This window comes from Bombina bombina, chromosome 1, assembly GCF_027579735.1.
Source record: "Bombina bombina isolate aBomBom1 chromosome 1, aBomBom1.pri, whole genome shotgun sequence".
Taxonomy (NCBI): Eukaryota; Metazoa; Chordata; class Amphibia; order Anura; family Bombinatoridae; genus Bombina; species Bombina bombina.
Genome location: NC_069499.1, coordinates 306,644,614 through 306,654,466, shown reverse-complemented (window position 1 = coordinate 306,654,466; position 9,853 = coordinate 306,644,614). Strand labels below are relative to the sequence as shown.

Below are 9,853 nucleotides of genomic sequence, written 5' to 3'. Positions count from 1 at the left end.
GACTTGGGCTCGCAATTTTTTTATTTTTTTTTATTGATCATTGTATTGTTTTCCAGATTGTATTATATGGTATTTAGAAGTTGCAGACTTGTGTTAATTAGAATACAGATGTTAAAGGGACAGTCAACACCAGAATTTTTGTTGTTTAAAAAGAAAGATAATCCCTTTATTACCCATTCCCCAGTTTTGCATATCCAACACAGTTATAATAATACACGTTTTACCTCTGTAATTATCTTGTATCTAAGCCTCTGCTGACTGCCCCCTTATTTCAGTTCTTTTGACAGACATGCAGTTTAGACAATCAGTGCTCACTCCTAGGTCACTTTACGTGCATGAGCTCAATGTTATCTATATGAAACATGTGAACTAATGCCCTCTAGTGGTCAAAATTTATTCAGATTAGAGGCAGTCTTCAAGGTCTAAGAAATTAGCATATGAACCTCCTAGGTTTAGCTTTCAACTAAGAATACCAAAAGAACAAAGCAAAATTGGTGATAAAAGTAAATTGGAAAGTTGTTTAAAATTGCATGCCCTATTTAAATCATGAAAGTTTTTTTTGGACTTGACTGTCCCTTTAAAGGAATGGTGGTAAGACAACTTTTTAAAGGGACATGAATATTAACTGGCATAGAAGATTGTAGCTGCAGTTTCAGTAACTCCTTTTTGCATTGGTTAGCTTTGTGATTATTGGACTGATTGTTTTGCTCTGAAGAGAAATGTATCATTTGCAGTTTTCCATAGAGAAAATATTTCAAACTTGCCTTTACAAAATCACAGCAGAAAACTGAGATTATTTTTTTTTTTTTATATATTTTGCTTCGTTTATTTTCTTTTTCTTAAATAATAAAATAGAAATATTGATATCATTTTGATATGGTTCTGAAATAAGAAGAGAGTAAATATATCCAGAATTTTCGTATTTGCTGTAAACTGTGCATTGTAGGGGAATTCAACAGTATACTAGATGATACATGACTGAGTGCTTTCTTTTTAATATCATATCTATGATTTCATAATATCAAAGGCTTTCATGAGAGAAACTGAGTATGCGACTGTGGAAGAGGGGTTCAGAACTATATGCTCCGTATAACTAAGATAAACAAGTTTACCTCATTTAATACTACATTTAAATATAAATTTAATTCACCTTTGATAAATAACACACAGCGTCTCGTCTTTATTTTGCCCGGAATTGCTAATTTGCAAGGACCAATATGATAAATTTAGGGTGTTTTTGGCAGAGAAATTACACATTTAGATACCACTGGAACTTCAGATTATATTGCTGGAGTTCTATATTTAAAAGAAACCACAAACAAGATGTATCTTCCTCTATGCTCAGATACCTGTGGTACCATATTACTACAAATATGTAAAGACCAGATCTATTTGTGTGTTACCAGCAAGCCAGCAATGTGGTCAAATGTGACTGGCTGGGAAGCCTGGTGGTCACTCTGTGTGAACTTATTCCTGCTATTCAAGCAAAATTCCTTTTCGGCTACTTCACATTTATGTGGACAGCTGTTCCAGGCTGCTCTAGACCTCATACTCTGCTTGCATGGTTCGGAGGAGCTTTGGCATTTCTGCCTTGGGACAGACTATACCAGGACAAGAATGCAGGACAGGTGGTAAATCAGACTGTATCCAGCCTTAAAATCCTTTAATTGTTCTACAATAGCCTTAAATTGGGTAGGCTCTGAGTGTGTGCCTATAAAGCTGGTTTAGCCCACATCATTGGACTGTGCTGAAGCGGTCCAGCTGAGTTCAGATGTGAAGTTACGTCTATTTTCCATGGGTACTGGGTGGCTGATTCCAATCATTGTTCCTGTGGGGTATACCCATATCTCCTGATTGGCCATCTCTTGGTATGAATTTGTCTCTACCATCTGTTTCCTGTATCAGCTGGTCTATAAAATATACCTCCTGGCAAAATATATTTGAGATTAGGCATTATTTTTTTAATGCAATATATTGCAAAGTTGTGACTATGTAGCCTGTAAGGATATTCTGTTTTACTTCTCTTTATATCCACTTATATGTGTGGGACTGAGGGTGTGCAAGTGATTTGTAGAGCAGGATATGTATTTTCTGGCAATTAAAAAAGGGCAATATTACCTGATAAAGAGGAGAGAATTGGGTAATTAAGAGAAGCTTCCTAAAGTCACATGTGACCCTTGAGTTGCCAAGATGAGGTGAGTATCATATCTTGACCATGCGGTTTGAGAATCATTTGTTCATGTACATTGCAATTGCAATTAGATGGTCATCTCTTGAGGGAGGGCACAGTTAATTATTAATGAATTAAATATTCATATGTTTATTGGATTATATTTGTCAGGGAATGAATGGGGGAAAAACTGATTCTCATTTTTGTAATTGAAGACACATTTCTGTGTTTGATTTGTGGTTTCAAATGTAAATATTCCTACTAGCAACGGAACAAGCACTTTTTAAACTGCTTTTGTTTTGAAGAAAAATAACCAATTTTGAATGAAAAACATATAAGTTTATTGTATCTTCCTGTGTTTGAGTGTCAAGCGGAAAAGGGACTTCACCTATAAGCTTATTTTACTGAGCATTATATTTTACAGTAAGTGTCTCTCCTTCACATAAAGTTATATTAGTGATCTCCTCTTAATAAGATACATAGCTCCTAAGGTACAAATTGCCTTTAAAACAATCCCTGATGGGCCTCGTAATACTGATAAAGCATGTTATAGAATCTCGCCAGACCAGGCGGCTATAGAAAATTAGGCCGTTAGGCAAGTGGTTCCAACTACGCAAGTACTGAAGGGGGAGCATGTATGCAAATAGTTTAGGTAGGCACAGTGTAGTTTGAAGTGGTTTGAAATGCACAGAACCAATATTCTGAGGTTTTAGGCTTAATGCAAATACTGATTAATTCAGATTAAGCATGCAATTTTAAGCAACTTTCTAATTTACTTCTATTTATCTAATTTAATCATTCTCTTGGTTATCTTTTGTTGAAAAGCAGGGCCGTAAGTTTAGGGGCTTGCAAGGGTCTGGCGCTCTATATGGCATCAGTTCTGCAGGAATGTTATACATTAGCAAGAGTACTAATTGACAGCACTATTTCCTGCCACGTAGTGCTCCGGACACCTACCTAAGTATCCCTTGCTTTGTGGGTTAATGGCGGATTAGGGGTTAATAGTTTTAATAGGGACTTTGCGATGTGGGTTAATGGCGGATTAGGGGTTAATACATTTATTAGGTAATTTGCGATGTTGGGGTTGGCGGATTTTGGGGTTAATACTTTATTAGTTTCGATGTGGGTTTGATGGCGGATATAGGGGTTAATATACTTTATTCGTTATTGCGGTGGGGGATTGCGGTTGACAGGTAGATAGATATTGTGCATGCGTTAGGTGTTAATATTTTCAGGCAGTTACGGTGCTCACATACTCAGCGCAAGACTTGCTGCGGCTGCCTTTGTGTGGCAAGGTGATAATGGAGTAAAATGTCTCCATTTTCGCCACGTAAGTCCTTGCGCTGAATACCAATTTGCGACGTGGTTCTATGTTAGCTTATGGGAGTAAAAATTGCGGCCGATGGGTGAAATATAGGTGCCGCATTTATATGCGGCGCTGTATATGTGATACCAAAATCGCGTAAAAAAATGGCTTTTGTGGGCGACGTCGCATATGTAATGGAGCCCCTCTTTTGAAACACAAATTTTTATTTCAAATATATTTATCTCATTATGCAGAGTCCATGTGAAGGAGAGACACCTACATTACAATATAAGGTCTCAAAAAATCCTAAAGATTTAGCTTGATTTCTATCTATACCGGCGAGATTTTGAATATCAGGCCCAGAATCACAAAATATTTATTTTTGTGATTCATATCCTTTTGATTATTAATACAATGCAATATTCAAATATGCCTCAATTACGGTTTGCCTTATACAGTACATACAGTGTACAAAAAGGTGTGAATTTGTTATTATCATTTCTGAAAGTTTTGTTGGTTGAATATAAATATTGTAATACAAATATAGGGACAGAAATATTAAAGGGACACTGAACCCAGTTTTTTTCATTTGTGATTCAGATAGAGCATGCAATTTTAAGCAAGTTTCCAATTTACTCCTATTATCAATTTTTCTTCGTTCTCTTGCTATCTTTATTTGAAATAAAAGCCATCTAAGCTTTTTTCGGTTAAGAACTCTGGACAGCACTTTTTGATTGGTGGATGAATTTTTTCCACCAATCAGCAAGGAAAACTCAGGATGTTCACCAAAAATGGGCCGGCATCTAAACTTAGATTCTTGCATTTCAAATAAAGATACCAAGAGAATAAAGAAAATTTGATAATAGGAGTAAATTATAAAGTTGCTTAAAACGTCATGCTCTACCTGAATCACAAAAGAAAAAATTTGGGTTCAGTGTCCCTTTAAGGTTGTTCTGGTGGCTGTGGGTGGTTCTAACTGCCTTGTTCAGTGGTGTAATTTCCCTACACTTACGGAGTTATTATTTGCATCCTGGCTCCCTGCAGAATATGTTTAATACACCACATGTGAGCTTTCTATGAGCCATTTGGATTATTTATTTGCCTGAGTACAAATCATACTTCACACAACATGCAGCCAACTGAAATCTCTGCAGCCGTCTTCCCTCCCCAACAAGCAGTGCATTCTTCATGTAACGGGATGGTAAATACAATTTATGCAGCACAGATGAAATCTAGCTTTGTGTTATATTGAGAATTTGTGTTCCAGACCAGCACTGTGGAAATATATTCTTTTAATCGTGGAAAAATATTGCAAATAGGCTGTTTTGGTGTCTAAGGGGTTAAAGTGATAGGATGAGTCATTAATTCCATTAAAGGGATAGAAAAGTCTAAATTAAACTTGCATGATTCAGAAAGAGAATGTAATTTAAAGACACTTAAAGGGACATAATACTCATATGCTAAATCACTTGAAACTGATGCAGTATAACTGTAAAAATCTGACAGGAAAATATCACCTGAGCATCTCTATGTAAAAAAGGAAGATATTTTACTTCACAATCTCCTCAGCTCAGCAGAGTGAGTTCTGTGTAAAAAGTTATACTCAGCTGCTCCCAGCTGCAGGTAAAAAAAAATAGAAAATGAAGAAATGAACAGCAGCCAATCAGCATCAGCAGTGCTGAGGTCATGAACTCTTTTACTGTGATCTCATGAGATTTCACTTAACTCTCATGAGATTTCATTGTAAACTTCCCTAATCTGAATAGGGAAATAATATGAGAGTGCACGAGGCTCATCCTTTCAGCTGTCCCAGGACAGACATACTAATATGCTGCTTAGAAATCCTTTACAATGGGATGTGGCTACTGAGGAACTTTTGAGGTAAAATATCTTTCTTTTTTACATTGAGATGTTCAGGTGATATTTTCTAGTCAGCTTTTTACAGCTATGCTGCATCACTTTCAAGTGTTTAAACATTTGGGTATTATGGCACTTTAAATTCTTTTCTATTTTCAAATTTGCTTTGTTCTCATAGTATCTCTTGTTGAAAAAGAATATGCACATATTCCACACTAGTGGGAACTAGCTGCTGATTGGTGTCTGCACACATTTGTGGTTGGCTAACTAGATAGGTTACCTATAGGATATCTACCTGCCAGTAGTGCAGCAAATGATAACAAGAGAATGAAGCAAATTTGATAATAAAAGTAAATTGGAAAATTGTTTAAAATTGTATGTTTTAATCCAAATCACGAAAAAAAAAATTGGGGGTTCTGTCCCTTTAAAGACTATAGAACCAAAGCACAGAGGGGATCAAGCACTGAATAAATTTCAATGAGAATTCAACCAACATCATATTTTTAGATTTATTAATGTTATGTTTGGTCGAGGCCCCATTTGTTTTACCTCCTTTAATGTTCATGTCCTGCTGCCTGATAATGCAATGTGTGCATTTTTGTTGTGATTGTTTGTTTTAATGTCTCTCAATGTCCTTTGCTCTCCACAGCTCCAGCACATCTCTTTCCTGCGTTTCATGCGCCATTTCCAATTGACATAAGGCATCAAGAGGGAAGATATCATTATGAGACTCATGGGATCCACGCCATTCATGGGTGCGTTTGTTATGACATTTGATAATTGATGCTGGTGACAAAAAGGGATGGGTGAAACGTTCTGAAGTAACTGTTACAACATATATCTAATTCATTTCTTCTGTTACTCCGTATAGATGCTTTCTGTATACAGGTGGCCCTCGTTTTACAACGGTTCAATTTACACCGTTTCAGAATAACAACCTTTTTTTCCAGTCATGTGACTGCTATTGAAAAGCATTGAGAAGCAGTGCATTTATTAAAATAGCCAGTAGGTGGAGCTGTCCACTTGTGTTGCAGCAAAGCCAAGCAAGCTGAAATTAATCAGTTTAACCAGACCTGAGCTATCGAGAAGATTTCAAAGGAACAAAATCTTCCTGTCTATAAATCAGTCCAGATTGGAATGCATAGAAAGAACTGTTTGCAGAAAAATGCAAGTGAAGTCTGTGTTGTGTGATTATTTTATTAGGTTTATAATGCTGTTTAGCATTTAAAGTCTTAATTTCAAAGCTTTAAAAATAATGTATTCAGTGTTACTTATGACAATTTTGAGAGGGGCCTGGAACCTATCTCCCTCACTTCCCATTGACTTACATTATAAACTTGGTTTCAATTTACAATGGTTTCGATTTACAACCATTCCTTCTGGAACCTAACCCCGGCGTAAACTGAGGGCTACCTGTATTCTATATCTGATCCATATAATGTGCCCCATAAGAATTTTCCTTACATCACCTCTGTTCTGCCAAATAACATCTTTATATAAAACACCTGACTACTATAATCATTTAGTTCTCCATAAAGCTCACGTTAAATCTCCTTTTTACAGGTGAGTTTGAGGTATGTAGTGTACAGTGAGCACCACCTAATTTAGAACTAGTCTTGAAGTTCACCCCTTCCTAGTTCGTCTCACAGAGGAGTAATGAATATCGGCCATATTACTGCAAATTAATCGCTGCTTGTTGGTACCGTAAAAACTAATAACTGCATCAATAAAATATCCTATTGCTTCATATTAGCCTCCCTATAATAATGTATAACTGTCCATTTAATTTTTTTATAGTTTCATATAACTCTTTACATATCTTTTTCAATTGAATATTTAAAGGGACTTGCAATTTCAAATGTTTCCTTTGTTTCCTGTTTACTTTTTGTTATATAATTTGCTTTGTTCCCTTAGTATCATTTGTTGAAAAGTATACCTAGGTAGCCTCAGGAGCTGGGAGCTAGCTGCCGATTGGTGGCTGCACATATATGCCTTTTAAGTTCTGCTTACCAATGTGGTTAGCTAGCTCTCAGTAATACATTGTTGCTCCTTCAAAAAAGGATACCAAGTGAATGAAGCAAATTTGATCATGGAAGTAAATTGGAAAGTTGTTTACAAATGTATGCTCTGTTTGTTTATTTATCCACTCTAACTTATGTTGCTTCATATACTCCTCACATTTCTCAATATAGCCCATCACTACAACTCTTGTAAGACAGTATATTCCGTTTCTGTGATGCCTGATATGTCATATAGCGATATGTTTTCAAACCTTATTAATCAGGCGTGGGGGGTTTACTACCTCAGACTAAAGAACGCACACAAATCTGGGAATTAATTTGTGTGTTGACACAAGTACTAAATATTTAATGATTAAAGGGACATTAACTACCTCTTTATTTGTGTAAAATGTGTGTTTAGTCCCACACTCCCTAGAGAGGCAAAAAGATAGGGGCCCGATCCAATATGCAGCGTCGCTCGCAAAAGCCGGCGAGGCCAAATTTTGCGTGGGTTTGGTATCCTATATACGGCGTAACCTAGAAGTTACGCTCTTATATTTCTGCCTTCGGCCGTAGTTTTTTGGCCCATAGACAGGTATACCAAACCCGCGCAGTTTGGTATCCAATATACAGCGTAAGGACTTACGTGGCGAAAATGGAGAAATCTTACTCCATTTTCACCTCGCCACAAAATGCAGGCGTAGTAAGCCTTACGCTGAGTATTGGAGCCCCGTAACTCCCTAAACTACCTGCAAAATAAAACCTAACGCATGCGCAATGTCTATCTACCTGTCAATCGCAATCCCCCGCCGCAATCCCTAATAAAGTGCTTAACCCCTAAACCGCCGCTCCCGGACCCCGCCGCCACCTACATTAAAATGATAACCCCCTAATGTGAGCCCCCTACACCGCCGCCACCTCAATTATATATCTAACCCCCTAATGTAAGCCCTCTACACCGCCGCCACCTATATTACATATCTAACCCCCTAATGTGAGCCCTCTACACCACCGCCACCTATATTATATATCTAACCCCCTAATGTGAGCCCCCTACACCGCCGCCACCTCTATTATATATCTAACCCCCTAATGTGAGCCCTCTACACTGCCGCCACCTCTATTATATATCTAACCCCTAATGTGAGCCCCCTACACCGCCGCCACCTCTATTATATATCTAACCCCCTAATGTGAGCCCCCTACACCGCCGCCACCTCTAATATATATCTAACCACCTAATGTGAGCCCCCTACACTGCCGCCACCTATATTATATATCTAACCCCCTAATGTGAGCCCTCTACACCGCCTCCACCTATATTATATATCTAATCCCCTAATGTGAGCCCTCTACACTGCTGCCACCTATAGTATATATCTAACCCCCTAATGTGAGCCCCCTACACCGCCGCCACCTCTATTATATATCTAACCCCTAATGTGAGCCCTCTACACCGCCTCCACCTATATTATATATCTAATCCCCTAATGTGAGCCCTCTACACCGCCGCCACCTATATTATATATCTAACCCCCTAATGTGAGCCCCCTACACCGCCGCCACCTCTATTATATATCTAACCCCTAATGTGAGCCCTCTACACCGCCGCCACCTATATTATATATCTAACCCCCTAATGTGAGCCCTCTACACCGCCACCACCTCTATTAAAATTATTAACCCCTAATGTAATCCCCCTACGCCGCCACCTCTATTAAAATTATTAACCACTAAACCTAAGTCTAACCCTAACACCCCCTAATGTAATTATTATTAAAATATATCTAAATAATATTAATAATAAATTATTCCTATTTAAAACAAAATACTTACCTATAAAATAAACCCTAAGATAGCTACAATATAATTAATAATTACATTGTAGCTATTTTAGGGTTTATATTTATTTTACAGGTAACTTGGTATTTATTTTAACTAGGTACAAAAGCTATTAAATAGTTAATAACTATTTAATAGCTACCTAGTTAAAATAATTACCAAATTACCTGTAAAATAAATCCTAACCTAAGTTACAAATACACCTACACTATCAATAAATTAATTAAATAAACTACAATTATCTAAACTAAAATATAATTAAATACACTAAACTAATTAATTACAAAAAAAAACACTAAATTACAAAAAATAAAAAAAGATTACAAGAATTTTAAGCTAATTACACCTAATCTAAGCCCCCTAATAAAATAACAAAACCCCCCAAAATAAAAAAAATGTCCCTACCCTAAACTAAATTACAAAAAGTAATCAGCTCTATTACCAGCCCTTAAAAGGGCCTTTTGTGGGGCATTGCCCCAAAGTAATCAGCTCTTTTACCTGTAAAAAAAAAGAACAACCCCCCCATTACAACCCACCACCCACACACCCCTACTCTAAAACCCACCCTATCCCCCCTTAAAAAAACCTAAGTCTAACCCCCAAGTGGTCCTTACCTGTCCTAAAGACCGGCGGAGAAGGTCCTGTTCCAGGCGGAGAAGTCTTCTTCCAGGCGGCGAC

General features: G+C 37.2%; 1 protein-coding gene across 1 annotated transcript in view; it reads left to right on the top strand.

The window, feature by feature from the left end:
• Positions 1-5,986: 5,986 nt before the first annotated feature.
• The window catches only part of GLI2 (GLI family zinc finger 2), a 90,400-nt gene continuing 86,533 nt past the window's right edge, over positions 5,987-9,853 (top strand). The window contains 1 exon segment of the mRNA XM_053698083.1: positions 5,987-6,088. The gene's annotated coding sequence lies outside the window, so the exon portion shown is untranslated.